The following is an 18,768-nucleotide window of genomic DNA, read 5'->3' on the forward strand; positions in this document are numbered from 1 at the left end:
CGAACCCGTGTCTCTTGCATCGGCAGGCGGACTCTCAACCACTGCGCCACCAGGGAAGCCCGTTCAGTTTTCTTTTAAGTTAAGACTTTGTGCTTGATAATAATGAACAGTATTCAATACACAAGATTGTTCTTAGCTAAAGGACTTTTATGTAGAGCACATTTTTTCATGGAGTCTTAAGTTCCTTTAATGCAAGTAATTCAATTTATTAAGCACCTACTGTGAGCTAGGCTTTGCTTCTCAGAGTCTTTCATTTAATCCTCACAATTTCTTGAATTTGAGCTTAAAAGGTGAAGTCCAAGGATAAAAAGTAGAGAGTTAGTAATTGGAAAAACCAGGATTTGATTTCAGAAATGTGCCTTCAGAAGCTAAAATCTTTTCTTCATCTTATTCAGTAAAGTTCTTTTTAAATTATATATTTTACAGAATGAAATTTTAAGGAGATGGAGATATTGCAGAATAAAAATCTTAGATTTAACAACTCATTTTAAATGTGATTTCTGAATAATAATGTTTGCTGTGGGTTTGCCGTATATGGCCTTTATTATGTTTTTTGTTTTTTGGTTTTTTTTTTTGCAGTATGTGGGCCTCTCACTGTTGTGGCCCCTCCCACTGCGGAGCACAGGCCCCGGACGCGCAGGCTCAGCGGCCATGGCTCACGGCCATGGCTCACGGGCCCAGCCGCTCCGCGGCACGTGGGATCCCCCTGGACCGGGGCACGAACCCGCGTCCCCTGCATCGGCAGGCAGACCCTCAACGACTGCGCCACCAGGGAAGCCCATGGCCTTTATTATGTTGAGGTAGGTTCCCTCTATGCCTGCTTTCCGGAGAGTTTTTATCATAAATGGGTGTTGAATTTTGTCAAATGCTTTTTCTGCATCTATTGAGATTATCATATGGTTTTTATCCTTCAGTTTGTTAATATGGTGTATCACATTGATTGATTTGTGTATATTGAAGAATCCTTGCATTCCTGGGATAAATCTCACTTGACCATGATGTATGATCCTTTTAATGTGCTGCTGGATTCTGTTTGCTAGTATTTTGTTGAGGATTTTTACGTCTATGTTCATCAGTGATATTGGCCTGTAATTTTCTTTTCTTGTGATATCTTTGTCTGGTTTTGGAATCAGGGTGGTGGTGGCCTCCTAGAATGAGTTTGGGAGTGTTCCTCCCTCTGCAAATTTTTGGAAGAGTTTGACAAGGATAGGTGTTAGCTCTTCTCTAAATGTTTGATGGAATTCACCTGTGAAGCTCTCTGGTCCTGGCTTTCGTTTGTTGGAAGATTTTAAATCATAGTTTCAATTTCATTACTTGTGATTGGTCTGCTCATATTTTCTATTTCCTTCTGGTTCATTCTTGGAAGGTTGTACCTTTCTAAGACTTGGTCCATTTCTTCCAGGTTGTCCACGTTATTGGCATATAGTTGCTTGTAGTAGTCCCTTATGATGCTTTGTACTTCTGTGGTGTCCATTGTAACTTCTCCTTTTTCATTTCTAATTTTATGGATTTGAGTCCTCTCCCTTTTTTTTCTAGATGAGTCTGGCTAAAGGTGTATCAATTTTTATCTTCTCAAAGAACCAGGTTTTAGTTTTATTGATCTTTGCTATTGTTTTCTTCATTTATTTCATCTATTTCTGCTCTGATCTTTATGATTTCTTTCCTTCTGCTGACTTTAATTTTTTGTAGTTGTTCTTCTTCTTCTTCCTCTAGTGGCTTTAGGTGTGAGGTTAGGTTGTTTATTTGAGCGGTACCTTCAATTGAATTAGAAATTTCCAGCTCTTTCCTGATTTCCAGAGAAATGATACCTATTTGGAAGTTAAAAGGTATAAGAGCAAGATATGGCTAAAGATATACTAGGATGTAAATTAAAGTAAAATGCTTGATGTTATGATGAGGGGGCATTAATATTTATAGAGTGCTTGTAATGTTGCAATAAGTTTATTTGTTTTGTGAAAGAGGCTTTATTATCCTTGTTTTACAGCTGAAAATTATAAGGCATTGTAAATATAGGCAATTTACCTGTTGCCTAGTACTCATATAAATAAGAGTCCAATACACGATTGGACTCACAATTCTTTATGCTATCTGCTACACCAAACTTCATTACCTAACAGCATGGAAAATGTATGGTTACGTATTTCCACATACTTATACCAGCTAAGCTGTATGTTATGAATAGAGCTGACTATGCATTCCTAACCTTTAAATTAACAGGAATACCAGTTAGCTAACACTTAATATTGTAATCAGATATTTACCGTGACACAGTGGTTTAGTAGAATAGAATAAGAAGAACCAAAACTTATTTAAGTATAAATGGGACTTTTATTTGTTATATTGATGGAATTATCTGCCAGGAAAAAAGCCTCAACTGCTTAATAATGGTGTTTGACAACTGACTAACCATTTGGAAGAATATAAAATTAGACTCAAACATCTCATTATACATATAAATATATTTCCATTGAATTGGAGCTCAAAATGTAAAAACAATTACAGAATCAAGTAAATTAAATAAAAAGCATTGGATGGAAACATCTAGGTATTTTCATAACTTGGGAGTGGATACACTCTTATTCCCAGAGTTTATAGAGGTAAAGAAATTGAACTACATTGTTGCACAAAAATGTTGAAGTCTGTAAGAAGACAAAAATAGGCTAGGAGAAGATATTGACAACATCCTGGGCAGAAAATATGTTCTTTTCTCTCTTAAACAAAATGATTCTAAAACCATCTAAGAAAAACATAAACAAACATCATAGTGGACAAAGGATATACTCAAAAACTTTAGAGAAAAAAGAAATGCAAAATCCCCATACACTTGTAAATAGACGTTCACTCTCACTAGCAGGTTCTGTTTCTTCTGCGAGCAACCAGCAACCAAGGTTCCCGCCCTGAGAAGGCCTCCTTGCTTGGTGTTTAATGCTCTGTGGCCGTCATCTTGAAATTCTTAATATTTTTACTCTTGATTTGGGGTTTTGTAAGTGAACTCGGAGAGGACATTTAGAGCATGCATCCTGGCTCCCGGGAGATCCAGCCTATTCCCACCTTCCTGCCCCCTGTTACTTCCCTCAGATGGGTTCCTCCCCTCCCTGCTGGGGGCAGAGATCAGCTTGTGTGGCTGGGGAAGACCCCCGTTTTTCTGTTGCCCTTCGAAGACCAGGGCCTTTGTGGGGTGCGGAAACAGGCGGACCGGCACCTGCCCCAGGTGGTCCTGGACGGGGCCAGGCAGGGGTGATCCAGTCTTGGCTGCCTGCCTCCCTGCTGCTTCTGAGGATTACTTGGCAGGCCTCTCTTGCCCACCTGCAGCCAGGCACCAGGTGTGTCCAGGTGTGAAGACTTCATTCCCTTAGAAGTCACCCATCAGCCGTGGGTTGCAGGGCTGGGTTGTGAGAAGGGGAGACTTGTCTTTCTGGATGCCGGCCGGCTGGGGCCCTGCATTTACATTGTGTCCCGGGCCGCACCAGTCATGTAGCTGGCCCTGCTCACTAGTAGCTATGGTAAGGAATAAAACAACCATATTATTCTCATCAGACTGACCAAAAAATGAAGTGGTAGCATTCAGTGACGATGAAGGAGTGAGGAAATGAGTCCTCCTCATTCTGTTGGTGAGACTGTATAACACCATCTATGGTATTTTTTTTTTTTTCAAATTTTTAAAAGCTCTTATGATGCCTCAGCAGTTCTACCTTGGGGAATGTTTCATATGTTGTCAAAATATTATTAAATATTAATATTATTAAATTAACATAAATGTATTATGCCAAAATAAATTTCAAAGATATTTATTGCATCATCGTTTATGGAAGCAAAAAAATGGGCAAAATCTACATTTAAATCCAAAAAGGAATGGTTAAATTTGTTCATTTAAACTATGGAATACTGGGAAACTAATAAAATAAAATGACGTACACGTGGCTACAACAGTCAAGTGAAAAAAGGTACAAAATGTTATGTTTAACAGAATTTCATATTGTTAAAAAATTAATTAAAAACCAGTACATATGTATTGGAAGAGGAAAATAACATCACTGATTTGTACTAAATTGACACTGATGGTTAAGTCCATGGGGAAAGGGAGGAAGGAAGAAGCTAATGATTTTTAAATTTCCTATTATTTACTTTGTCATTTAAATGGCATGAACATACTTTATATTTACCTTTGTAAATCGTATGAATGGAATTACATACATATATGTGTGTCTGTCTTAAAGAATGCCTATTTGTGTACACATATATGGATATCTGTATACACATACAAAAGAGACACAAAACCCTAAGAATCTGAAGATCTTCTAACTGCATAGGAATTAAGGGAGGTTACACCAAAATCTGTATCTTTTTTGAGAGAGGACTAATTACAACAGTGAGCAAATTATTAATAGCCTGTGCTTTGATAAAATCTGATTTTAAATATTCAACGGGGCATCGCATTTAAGCAAACAAAAAGAGAAAGAGAGGCAAACGCTTTCCTTGTATCCATTTTGTAGGACTAAGGTGTTGATTTTTTAACTTTTTGGAAGAAAATCCAGGTTTTGCTGACTTTGTTGATTTTATATAAATCTGTTGGTGGTACACTTACGCACTGACCTAAATCCTTAGTCTCACTTGTGCCCCACTTCTTTAGTTTGATTCTAAATTGCTAAGCCCAGGAATAGCATCTCCTTTATCACAGTCTATTCTAGGGCTGTCTTTGACTTTCTTGCCTTAAAAGAAATCCCTGTTTTCCTAGGTTTGTATGCAGCGTTATTGTCTTAGGTATTGTCCACAGATGCCCACCTCCTTTCCCTATCTTTTAATTACTGCTTTGAGGGAATATTTCAGAGTCTTTCCAGAAAACGGCTAATCCAGCCATTCTACAAAGAGAGGAAAAAACAATATTCTTTATCCTAGAACCAGGAGAAATAAAATGTCTCCATAAATTCACGTCTGTACCTTCAAATCTGTAATGTTTCTTAGACTGATTTAGTGATATCATTTTCTGCATTGTTTTGCTAAGGGTAGGGATAAGTTCTCCAGTTATACTATCCATTATTATCAGAGAAGGCACTTCTTACACTGCAAAATATTATCCAAATAACACTTATTGCTGTTATAATTATTATATGTGACTTGGGGGCCTGTAAAACAAATATGCTCCCTCTCTCCCATCCTCCTCTGAGCTGAGCATCATGTTTCTCACATGACAAATTTTAAATCCATGCTTAAGTTTTGATTACTATGTAAATTTGACATCACGTTGACTAAATCACACACAGAAGGCAGAGCACCGTTTTATAACCCACCACTCCTTTGCTTTGCACCAAATCACATACCACACAATGCCCTGAGCTGTAGAATAATACATGATTATGAAAGCATGGGAGCAAGGATGTCCTCAGATGCTGATGTTGTTTACAAAATTTTTGAGCATGTTTACAGTTGTGAAGATTCAGTGGTCCTTTCCCCTCCCTGTCATGACATCGGCCGTAAAAGTTAGTAACTCAAAATTCCTTCTACTTTATTGCGGGTGCAATACTTAGGTGTGTTTTCAAAGAAAACTAAACTTTCTATATGCACAGAAATAATATTTATATAAAGATATTACTTCTCTCTGAATAGCTAACCTTATTTGAGGGGGGCAGTCTATGACTTTCCTGTTGAGTGTGTGTGTGCCTGTGTGTATGTGTGTTGAGCCAGTGCCCTCTGACCTGGGAGTTTGCAGAAGAAATATTTTTTGATGTTGCTTTATTCCATTAGATGTGTAAATCACTAGTCTGCATTCTGTTCTCTTAAGCTCGGTGACTCACCACACTTATTCACTTGCCCTCAATCCTTCTCCCTCTTCTCTCCATTAGGTATTAACTGGAACCTGCTTTCTTACTCTGAGCAATTAAAGAAGCATAGTTAATCTTCTTAGGAGCTAAATGTAAAATGACAAAGTATGTGGTAACATCCTTTTAGCACTCCATTTATTCCAATGTAATTTCTGAAGTAAGAAAAAAATTCCACAGTTCATTTAATTAATGTATAACTACAAGTGAGGTGGATTGAGAGCAGAAAAAACTCTTTTCCCACAAAAAAATGTCGAGTTCTTATCAAACTATTTTAAAGAAAAGTTTTAGAGTATTCTCTTGTCCAAAAAAACATCGTAAGGAATGACAGCTCCCTTCCCCTCAGCTGTTGTTACTCTGAACCAGAAAATACTTTTAAAAATTGACAATCAAAGCAATTAGTACAGAATTCATACCTTCTTTCTCCCCTTATTTTTTCCCCCATTCTTCTTTTATCCACTTCCCTTTCCCTTGATAGTTTTCTATCGCCTCCCTTTATTTTACAGTCTCTGAAAAGACAATTTTTCTTGAGTTTATACATGATGTGACTATTAAGTGAAGGACTCTTTGGTAAATCTGAACAGATATGTAACATTTTACTGATATACTAGACCAGTTTACTAACCTCATATTTAGAACTCAGTTATTGTCCTAAGGTTCTAAACTTATAAAAGTGTTCATCTAAAGACATCTTAGGGTCAAATTAATTTTAGATACAATCATTTTTCCTAGTTGAAAATATTTTCAGATATTTTTGATTTTTAGTCTGTGTAAGTTCAGTGAAAAAGTTAAGGTACTTAAAGCATTAACGCATGTGGTAAAGTCTTTAAAGTTCTCAAAATAATTTCCCCAATACAATTATGTAAAGTCTAATGTTAAGGTTAAAATTTAAATTTTCTCATACTATCAGATGCACCAACAAAAAAGGTTCATGGTATCAAGTCTTCAAATTATATTTAAGGAACACTTTTAGTCTTTGCAAAAATATACAATGATATGAAATCACTGTGAACAGAACTTTGCCATTTAAGGTTTTCACTTTGAGTTTAAATTTATAAGGTTTTTGCCTGGAGTTTCTAAGAAGTTTGAGATATTTTAATAAAATAATATATTACTAAAATAATATTCATGTTGGTAATGGGAATAAAATAACAAAATTAAAACTGGAAGAGTTAAAAGAAATCATCCTAGACATCACCTAAAACAAGTCCTAAGGGCTCTCTCTGATCTGTAGAATGCTATCGCACTTTTACCCCGTGCGTGTGTGTATTTTATATATATATATATATATATATATAAAATATATAGTCATATATTATCTGCATGTATTATTGTCCAGCCCAACTTTTCTCTTCTAGTTTTAATAAAATAATTATTTTAAAAAGTTTACTTATTTTCTTTCTGCACTTAATTGGACCATTTTGTATATCCCCAGTGGAAATACTGTTATAGACATTGAATTTGACAGATAATTTAATTGAGTTATTCTGTTAGCTAATTAATTGCAAAATCTAGTTGGAAAATAAGCTGTCGACTCTATGTCCAAAAATTCTTTGAGCATGTTGAATTTCCTGTCTAAAAATTTAAATACTTTCATGTATTTCTGATTATTAATCCAATAAACATATCACTCTTATTTACTGAATATCCATTAAGTACAAGGAAAAAGTGAGTTAGTTTTCTTATTTGTAGGCGACAACTCGAGGTCATATAACTTTAAGAGTTTCTCTGTGTCCTTGATGGTTGGCTCATAAAATTAGATAATTCACTATAAGTGGATATGTTGTGTCACTGGGTTTTAAACTAATAGGAATAGAAAAGAGAAGAGGTAATGGAAAGAAATGTTTCAAAAAAAAACACCTCTACAGAAGTAAGGTCTGTGTCAAGGACCCTTGGCAGTGAACCAACAAGAAATCTACAAGGGCTCTTTGAGTCATGGCTTTCCTGATTTTGTAGTTCATGTTAATTCATACATTCATTCATTCAACAGCTACTATTGAATGCCCACTTTGTGATAGGCACCATGACCCCATGCCATCCACTGCCCTCACATAACATCCTCCCAAGTCCCAGAAGTCCATTGTCTTATGTAATTTTCACAAAGACATATTCATTCTGACAATCTCATTGCATTTATTTCACTCAGGTGCAACACGTCTGGGTTTTGTTTTTAGGTTGTGGGAGATATTTTGGAAATTAGAGCAAAGAAAGAAAGGACTGTGGGTTTGAATTACCTGGGGGCAAAAGCAGCAGCATCAACAGGGAAATCAGAAAGTTAAGGAGAACCCAAACTCAGAAACACAAAAGAAGACTCTGAGATATAGAGAATGTACTGAGAATTTACGCCAATATTTGAAGATGTTTGATTGTTGATTTTTGGTTGTTGATCATCAAATATAATGATCAACTATTGGGAAAAATAATTGTCTCTAATATCGTGAGGTTATTTTGCAGCATGTCTGCTACATGTAACTGTTAATAGTTATTTTCTACCAAGACATCATTTTCTCTTCTTTTTATTTACTTTTTAATTTCAAGACATAATTTTCTGAAACCAAAAAAAAAAAAGTGAAAAGGCAGAATATTATCAAATTCTTGCCCTATAAAATGTGTAAACTATCTGTATCTCTTCTAAAACTTTATTTGCTATAATTAAATGTATTTAAAACTTATCACTGGTAAATCTGGATTAAATCTGAAGACCAGTAAGAAATACAATAACAAAATACTGGCATTATTGAACATTTGCAGTGTGCTAGGGATTAATCTCTGTGTTTTAGACAAAGTACTTCATGTGTTCTTTACATAATCCCTGTGGAGTTATTCTATTATTAACCTCATTCTACATATGACAAAACTAAAACCTCAGAGATCCAGTGATGTCACCCAGCTAGTAAATTCTAGATCCAGAATTTGAAACACCTGGGTGGGTCTGACTCTAGATTCTTCTCTCTTTCTTAATCACTGCTACCGTTTCCAGTCTGCTATGTTTATTTTACAAATCCAGATCTTAAAAAGGATGGCAAGTTTCAATTACATTCACTAGGACCCTCCTATCCAAAATAATTGTCAATTATTTTAAAATAATTTTATTTTAAAATTAAGACCCTTATTGGAGGAGTCTATCAAAGGCTCAGGAGACCAATCATCTCAACTGAAAAGACAGGTTTGCATTTATCCTGCACACCAGGAAGGGACAGCCATGCGGGTCAGGTGCATTCTCTTGGAGCAGAGGTGACTGCAAATCATATATAATGTTTTGGGGGAAGCATGGAGTTCAGGGATTGGTAGAGTACAGGGGCAGAAGCAGGTTGAAAACTGGGTGAGGTTGTTATTGTCTTCTTGGCCTCAGAGGTGTGTTTAATGGAGTGTCTAGTCCCTGAGTAACTGAATTTCAGAAAGGAAGGACTTTCTTATTAGTCAGCTTGCAAATTGTTGTCATACAAGGAATGGATTTTTAGCTGGTTCTGACGGCTACTTGTCACTATGGCTACAAAAGACCAGTCTTTCCTAAGAGTATAGGAAGTTTTAATCTCAGTTCCAGTTAAAACTATAAGTTATATCTCAATCTGGTTAATATTTTTGGTTTATTTCTATAAAAGAATAGACATCTTACTTCCTTCTGTACTAACTATAATATATAAAATTCACCATGAGAATATACCTATCCATTATCATGTGTTTGATTGCCAGACATCTCAAAGTCAGCTCGTATGACATGTCATTATTGATACTTCAAATCTTTTTTCTTTTCCTTAAAATTTGAGTAAAGAATGAATTGTGGTGGACCATTTGGCATGCTTTTATAGGAAATAGTAATATTTAAGTAATACCTCACTGATAAATATATCTTCTTATTATTTACATTCATAGGAAGTTATTTCAGTAGCATTAAAATAATTAGTAAAATAACAAAATAGAATAATAAGTAATGTAATAAATCATAAAATAATTATTCAAGAAATTCTTCTTGCAGAAGTTTTAACTGGTTTCTTTTTTTCTTTGCCTTCCCTGGAATTAAGTTATTTTATCATTATCTTTGCTTCAAGTCATTCATGCATATACATTTTAGATTATCTTTAACAGGAACATTGTCATGAAAGGTGAGAGAGTGAGTATGAATATTCATATATACAAATTTTATAGTTTGGGATGAGGCTCCTGGAATCAGATGGTCTGTATTCAAATCCTGGCTCCACTTTTTCTCGTATGAGTGACCTTGGGTACATGACTTGACCATTCCAGTCCTCAGATTCCTGCTTTATGAAATGTAGAGACTCTTAGACTCTTCCTCATGGGGTTACTGTGAGGAATCAATAAGGTAATACCTGTAGAATTCTTCACATTTTACGTGGTTAAAAGGGAACCTTCTGTAAGTGTTAGTTGCTAACATTACCATTATTATTATTATTATTTTTTTTACTACTGTTGAGATTTTCGACAAATTAAGTTATTGATAGATACAATATTATTTTCAATGTTTATCATTTAAACAAATTAACATATTTTTTAAGCAGACACTATATCTGTGCATGTCACTAAATTAAATGCAGGGAAAATAATTAAAATTAATATTATATTTTGCTTGTCTTTAAGAAACTAATACATATGGTATAATATTGGGATTCAATTTTATATTTTTAGAGGGATAGTCACTTTGTGTCCACACCATTTGTTTTACTTTGGCCAAAATCCTATTTATTTGATTACCATTTCTTTATACTATGTTCTGCCATCATACACATTTTATTTTCTTTTCCTGATTCTTCTTCTCTTAAAATTTCTTGGCTAGTCTCAGATAGTATTTGTTATTTAAAATATGAAACATACAGACACACACAAAAAAATTGCTAAATGCAATTCCCCCCTAATATCATTTTTGAGTTTCCAATTGGATCTGCATATGCATTATCTTTTGGAAAGCTGATCTACATATGGCAAAAAATCGTTTCATATGATAGAGACACGTGGTCTTCCCATATATTCAGATAATATTTTATGACATTTGATGAGATTAAATAACTTGTTTCTTCTAAGTCTTTTGCCTCTCTAACTTTATTTTCAACTTTTAAAATTTATTTGGTGTATTTATATAATTAGATTGACTTTTCCTTTTCTAAGAATAATGCTAATACTACTAATAAAGAAAGAAACAGCCTGTATAAGATATAATACTAAACTTTGATAATTGGAGGAAAGCAAGACTAAGTTTGTAATAAATAAGTTAATTTTACAGAAATACTAGTTGTTCCAAATAGTATTTTTTTTTTTTCGGTACGCGGGCCTCTCACTGTTGTGGCCTCTCCCATTGCGGAGCACAGGCTCCGGACGTGCAGGTTCAGCGGCCATGGCTCACAGGCCCAGCCGCTCCGCGGCATGTGGGATTCTCCCAGACCGGGGCACGAACCCGTGTCCCCTGCATCGGCAGGCGGACTCACAACCACTGTGCCACCAGGGAAGCCCCAAATAGTATTCTTATATCTACAGTCACATTGCAGGATCATGTTTAACTCATTCAGCTGAACCAACTATTAACCTTATTTTGTTCAGTCCCATTAAATAGAGCTAATTGTTTTTATATATATATTATTTTTCTTCTCCTATCATATTTTAAAATATGGAACTCTCTAAAGACAGGAAAATAAGGAAAATTCCTTCTCAAACGTTTTCTACTCTAGATATTCCATAATGATGCCATCTACTAACTACTCTTTATTTCACAATTTTCTGTGATGACCTAACATTAATTAATAGATGTAGAGTGGTTGCCACTATGTGCCAAACACTGTGCTGTGTCCCAGTAGCTTATAGATATAAGCCAGGTATGCTGTCTGCCTTCATAAATCTGAGAGTCTATAGCAGAGAATGGTACCCTTTGCAAAATGCTAGTAAATCTCTCCATCTATACACACTTAAATGGCTTCTGAATTGATTATAGATATTTTTGTGTAATCAGTTGATGATAATATTAAGTAAAAATGAAACTATGACACATTAATAAAAGTGAGATAATTAGGTCACAGATAAATCTGTGCCTGTGTTGCTGTTACCCCATGTTTGATCATCATGATTAGTTTACCTTATTCTTTGTCCATGATAGTAGCCTAAACACTTAAAACTAGGCAATTATTGCTAGGATGATTATTCCAGATATTGTGACTGTTTCAACACATATCCCCATTGGGGAGAAATGCTTTTCAAGTTGACCAGTAGCATTATCTTTATCTACAGAGGGCAAGACCTCTTCTTTAAATAAATGTTTTTTTTTTTTAATGTATTGTCATGAGACATTTGCTTTTTTGTGGTAAGGTACATGCCATGTTAATATTTGTCTATTATCTCATCATTTTACAATACCTATTGCAGGTAAATTCTGAAGAAAATTTAACTTAGCAATAAGCTAATTCCAACTTAGCAATAAGCAACCCTCCTGCATAGAATTAGGATTGCTGTCTCCAACTTTGCTTTTCCAATGATGTATTTAACTACAAAACTAAATGTTACATCAACACAAAAGCAGTAATTTAATTTAATAAATATATTTGTATTTACCAGGCAGTCAGTACCCTCAATTATGATACATATATTCAAGCAATACATTTTACAAATCTCTTAAATAATAGTTTTATGCTATCATTTTTAGATGTGAATACAATAAAAGTGTTATATAAAATTTTGTATTCAAAATTTGATATTAAAAAACACACTGGCAAAAATGATCATAAGGTGAACATTTTATTAATAGACACCATATAACGTTTATAAAGGTATAGGATCAAGAATGCATTGGTGATTTTGTATCTGCTATTATATATACGATCACTCATTTTATAGAAATCTCTTACTCTGTTCAAGTTTCTGTTTTCCCTCCCTCTCAAATCTCTTGTGAGTTCCACCATCTGTTTTTAAAAGAGCAATATACCTGTCTAGCCTCCAGCTATTTTGCCTGTGACTCTAGCAATCAGATGAAACATTCAGTAACTTGACAGAAATGGCAGCTCTTTCTGTTCCTTAGCCCCCTCCCCAGAAAGAGCATTTTAACTCCCTACATGTGAAAGCAGTAAGCCTGTTTCCTTAGGATTTGGCATGTCAACCTAAGAGCTCTGTGAAGAGGACCTGAGAGCAGCTTATAGAAGCTGAGAGCAATGTCTGGGTGTTAGGCAGCAAGAAAACAAGGGCTTGAGTCTTATAGGAACGAGGGACTGGATTCTTCCAACTCAAATGCATCCCCTTCCCCAGAGCCTCCATCTCTGTGTTATTGGGCATTTAGACTGTTTAGGGTTTATAAATGTTTAAAAGTGTAATTTCTGAAGAAAGACTACTTAAATTTGTATTTCAACTCCATTGTAAGCTTTCTGTGTGACTTTGGGAAAGTCACTTAACATTTCTGTGCTTCTGTTTCTACAAGGGTAAAATGGGTCTAACAATAGTACTTAATTTATAGGGTTATTGTGTGGAGTAAATAAGTTAATATATATAAAAAACTTAGAATTCCTGGCATATAGAAAAGTCCTAAATTAATGTTAGCTATTTATACTGTATACCATGTTTTTGGTTTTTACAACTGTTATAAAAATGCCTAGATTAGAAATGTAATGACAAATAATTAAATCACTGAATCAAATCATTGCACATAATAAGAACAAAATCATTTTCTATTACAAATAGGTAGTAAATTGTAACCTATAGAGAAAATTGAAAATGAGGTAAACCTTTTTCCCCCCCCGTGGGAGGGAATAATTTGAAAAAATGGCAAGTACTTAATTTCTCCTACACTCTTAGAACTTGGATAATATTTGAGGTGATGCTTAACCCAAATTGAGACCAATTTAGAGTTATTTCCATGGCTCAAATTATTTCTCAATTCATTTGCCTATTCTGAATTATTTTAAATTATTATTACAAACCATTAGAAGAAAGGAAAATCCCTCAAGACATTAAAAAAATGGTGGCACATTTACTGCCATAAAATTATGAATCGGGGCTTCCCTGGTGGTGCAGTGGTTGAGGGTCTGCCTGCCGATGCAGGGGACATGGGTTCGTGCCCCGGTCCGGGAAGATCCCACATGCCGCGGAGCGGCTGGGCCCATGAGCCATGGCCGCTGAGCCTGCGTGTCTGGAGCCTGTGCTCCGCAACAGGAGAGGCCACAACAGTGAGAGACCTGTGTACCGCAAAAAAAAAAAAAAAAAAATTATGAATCAACACAGTGCCAAGTACAAATATAAATACAAATCCCCTGGGGAATAAGAAGAGTTCTCACTCTCCCTACATTAGCTGGAATGGTTGTTATCTAACCTGGGATCTTGTTAAAATGTAGATTTTGATCCAGTAGTTCTGGCATGGGAAGCCTCTGCATTTGTAAAAAGTCCCCCAGTAATACACACGTCGTTGGCTCATAGACCCACTTTGAAGACAAAGGGGTAGGTGGAGCGTCACCATTACCCACCAGAACTGCAGGTTCATATGGCCCATTTGCCATAAGCCCAGGATTTTAATTGAAGTTAGTTTCTCTAATGTTTTGCTCAAATTTCTTGGAAATAAAGGACAAACATTTGAAGTATATGTTTATAGAAGTAACTTACAATAATCCCCAAATCACTATGATTTTTAAAATCAGTTTTAACTGTAGAGTAGTATCATTTCCAAGATCAACATGAAAACTGTTGCCTATCAGAATTCACCCCCTGCGCTTAGCTGGTGACTTAGAGATCACATGTGGAGTCTAGGCAAGGTTACCTAGAGAATATCTTCACTACACACAAACCACTTAATAAATTAAATAGTCCAAGGACACTCAAAAAACAATATTGACTCAGAGCCCGTTGGTAATTCTTGGGTCACAGCCAATTATACCGGAGAACCTGCTATAGAGGCATATTTGCATTGGCTTTGCTTTTAGACCTATTTTATTTACAGCATAAATTGAAATTACTAGGCAGTAATAAGCTTTATCTTTTTAATTTCCTTCTTTTAAATTCCCGTCATGATTTTGCTCTCTAAAAGCTTTTCCCTTTGTTTGATTAATTAAGCAAATTTATACACCATTTACAAGGCATTTCCCCAAGTGTTACTGGAAAAACTAAGCATACATTTTGCACTGTACGTAAAGAAGGCTTGAATTATAAAGGGTCCATCTAAATGATACATAAAATCTCCCCTTTACAATTAATATGCACACCAAGAAAACTGCAGCTAGCAGGTTAGCACCAGATTAAAGTGCTTGCACTGGATCCATCATTTTCTCAGCACCAATCTCTCACTGACTCTGCTCTTAGATAATTAAACAAAGCTCCTATTAGGTTTAATTTCATTAAATGAACTAAGTATTTTCACTTTGTCTCCTATCTGATGACATCTTGTATAAGGAAATGGAAAGAAATTAAGGTAAACTCAGTTTGCTGCAGTTTATGAACAAAATCACAACTGCTCTCGTTTTTTCTTCCCTGCCTAGAGCACCTTATCAGAATATACTTCCTTTGGCCTTTCAGATGGTCCTAATTTGGGTAAGGAAGTGTCTGAGATTGAGCGGTTTAGTGTTGTTTGGCAATACACGGGGAGAATATTTTTTCATTGACAAAGCAATGAGACAACAATTAAAAGTGAATTCTTCTTTATCCATTCATCTATTGATGGACACTTAGGTTGCTTCCATGTCTTGGCTATTGTAAAAAATGCATACATACAATGGAACACTACTCAGCCATACAGAAGAATGAAATAATACCATTTGCAGGAACATGGATGGACCTAGAGATTATCATGCTAAGTGAAGTAAGTCAGACAGAGAAAAACAAATATTGTATGGTGTCACTTATATGTGGAATCTAAAAAAATAGTACAAATGAACTTATTTACAAAACAGAAACAGACTCACAGATACAGAAAACAAACTTATGGTTACCAAAAGGGAAGGGGTGGGGAGGGATAAATTGGGAGTATGGGATTAACAGATGCACACTACTATATATAAAATAGATAAACAACAAGGGTTTACTGTACAGCGCAGGGAACTATATTCAATATCTTGTAATAAAGTATAATGGAAAAGAATAGAAAGAAGAATATATATATACATATACATATAACTGAATCACTTTGCTGTACACTTGAAACTAACACAATATTGTAAATCAACTATACTTCAATAAAAAAAGGAAAAAAAGTGAATTCTTCATTCTTTAGTAATAAAAGAGAAAAGAATCCAAACATTTAGGAAAAGAAAATTAAGATATTATCATACAGACGAAAAGATATATGAATCCAAAATTCACAAAGATTCAGCTACTGTTCCCTTTCTTTGTGGGAACAACTTCAGAATACATACAAAGCTAGTGGCAGAAGGAAGCAGTGACTGAGCTCTCCCCTCAGTGTATGGTTTTGTTTGAAAGAATTGAACTAAAAATTAGATTTTAAGTTTCATTTACTCCACTTTCATAGACAAAACTAATGGAAATGGCCATGGATATTGTTTTGACCCCTTACTTGTATGTGGCTTGGGGAACAGAGAAAGAAGCCATGTATGAACACACTGCCTTGAAATGCACTGATGTGACTGTCGGAAGTGCCTGACACGCGGGTCCTTCACAGAAAAGCGGGTGTCAAAAAGCGCTTTTTTTCTTCAAAAGTGAGTGAAGAAACTTCATGCCTTCAGAAGTTTTAAAGAGCTTCTTTAGCTTTATGCTAAATCTACCTCTGCCTATCAGAATGAACTCATTCTCTTTCCTTCTAAGAGAAGAAAAGAATGGGCAATTTTAAAAACATAGGTTCTTTGGGCATTTATTTTTAATACTGTCAGAGCTTATATAACACCAGTACTAGTTATTGCTGTATGCATTTTTCAGGAAAAATGTCCATATTTGGTATGCACCAATAAAAAATACTTATAGATTTAATATCATTTACATATCATTTTAATTATTTTGAATTATTTAAATAGTTGTCCATTCTACAGTCATTAGATTGTTTTCCATATTTGTTTATTCTAGTTATAATTATCCCCAAAGAGTGAATAAGGCAAATGTGAAATGATGCCTATCAGTAAAACACACTTCCAGTCCAGTTGTGTGCCTTGATTTTTCTTTTTTTATGTAGTTTGAAAATTTGGGGGGTGTACTAAACTGTTTCTTTCCTTTAAAATCTTTCCAACAACTCAAAGCTACATTAGTAATTTGAAAAATAAAGCCTCTAATATCATGTATCACATTTATTATTATAGTGGAAAGTTTTTCACACTTCAGCATTGAACCAAGAATTCTGTCATCTTGTGAAAAGATAGCAAAATTGCCTATACTGGTGAGATTTGTAAATTGGAGACGAGTGTGAAGGTAACATGATGAGAAAAGCACATTAACCAACCCAGAGTTCAATACAAGAGTAACACTTCAGCCTAGACGTGTGTGAAAGGTTGCTAATACAAACTGAAGATTCAAAATTTAAGACAAGGAGGTTTTGATTACTTGTTGTTTTTACATGGTTAAAAACAATTTCTGAAAACAAGAAGCATAACATATCTTGCATCTGAATTAAAGATAATTTTTTATACATTTCAGAATAGAACTTACCTTTATCCTAAATGATTCATTAAGTTACTCTAGGATGTTTTTATGTCTCTCCTTTCATTAAAGAAGATTGGAGTTAAGCTGAAGTTCAGAAAGTTTGATTAACAACTGGAGGAGTAGAGAAAATGGAATAGAACATGGCCTTGGTTCTCGGTATATGCCCCCAAATTCATGCCTTTATAACTGAGCACTCATAGAGCTTGCAACTGAAGACAAGCTTCCCCCAATAATCCTATATCCAAGTTACTGTAATGGCTCCCAACGGGAGAGGCCACACAGTGAGAGGCCTGCGTACTGCAAAAAAAAAGAAAAAGAAAGATATTGATACACTTATACCCTTCCTTTTGCTACCTCCAATTCTTGTTCTTCTAATTATCTCTTGATATCTCTAATAATTATAAAATTAGTAGTAGGTGATAGTTTTTCTTGTTTGTTAGGTTAGACATTGTGCTAAAAGCTTTATATTGACATTTATTGTCTTGTTATATTTCCCCAACAACTGTATGATTTAAGTATTGCTTTTACCCAATTTTTCAGATGTAGAGGGTTATCTGACTCTTCTTTTGCCTTGTTCTCAATCTGTGTCTCTAGGAGATTTCATCCTCTCCATTAACAAATGTAGTCCTTTTCCCCTTTTCTTACTTTCCCTAAGTTACCTACTCCCTTTTCTTACTTCACCGTAAAATAATGTACCTTCAACTCTCTTTTCTTCAGGCTACTTATTTCCTTTTATTCCTTCAGTGAAGAAAAATTTTTTTTTTGGAACAGCCATTGGACTTTCTGTCATCAATTTTAAACTTTGGTTTAAATCTGGTTCAGATCCTGCTGACTTGTTGAAACTACTCTGTAAAAGATTACCACTACTGTCAAGTAAAATTGTCCTTAGCACCAGATTGTCTGACTTCCATACAGCAAATAATATCTCAGCCTTAACACAGTTATAAATGTAGACTCTTAAACTAGAAATCTCATAATTACTCCATTTCTCCACTGCCAGTGATTAGTTATCTATTGCTGTAATACCAACTTAGTTGTCTAAAGGGTGACACATTTATTATCTCACATTTTCTGTGAGTCAGGAGTCTGGGTATGGCAAAATTGGGACCTTTTTTAGGGTGTTATAATGCTGTAAACAAGGTGTCATCCAGAACCTGCTGTCTCATTTAAGACTCTATTGGGAGAGGGTCCATTCAAAGCTCACTCAGGTTGTTATTGGCAGAATTCAGTTCCTTGAGGCTCTAGGACTTCGGGCTTGAGTTCCTTTCTATAACATCTTGAAACTTTGACTAATCAGCAGACTCTGTTGAGAAAGCCATTCTGAATTAATAATAACATTATTATTTAACTAATATTTATTGAGTTTTTTTTTTTTTTTTTTTTTTTTTTTTTTTTT

The sequence above is a fragment of the Lipotes vexillifer genome, unplaced genomic scaffold (genome assembly GCF_000442215.2).
Source record: "Lipotes vexillifer unplaced genomic scaffold, Lipotes_vexillifer_v1.1 scaffold49, whole genome shotgun sequence".
Taxonomy (NCBI): Eukaryota; Metazoa; Chordata; class Mammalia; order Artiodactyla; family Lipotidae; genus Lipotes; species Lipotes vexillifer.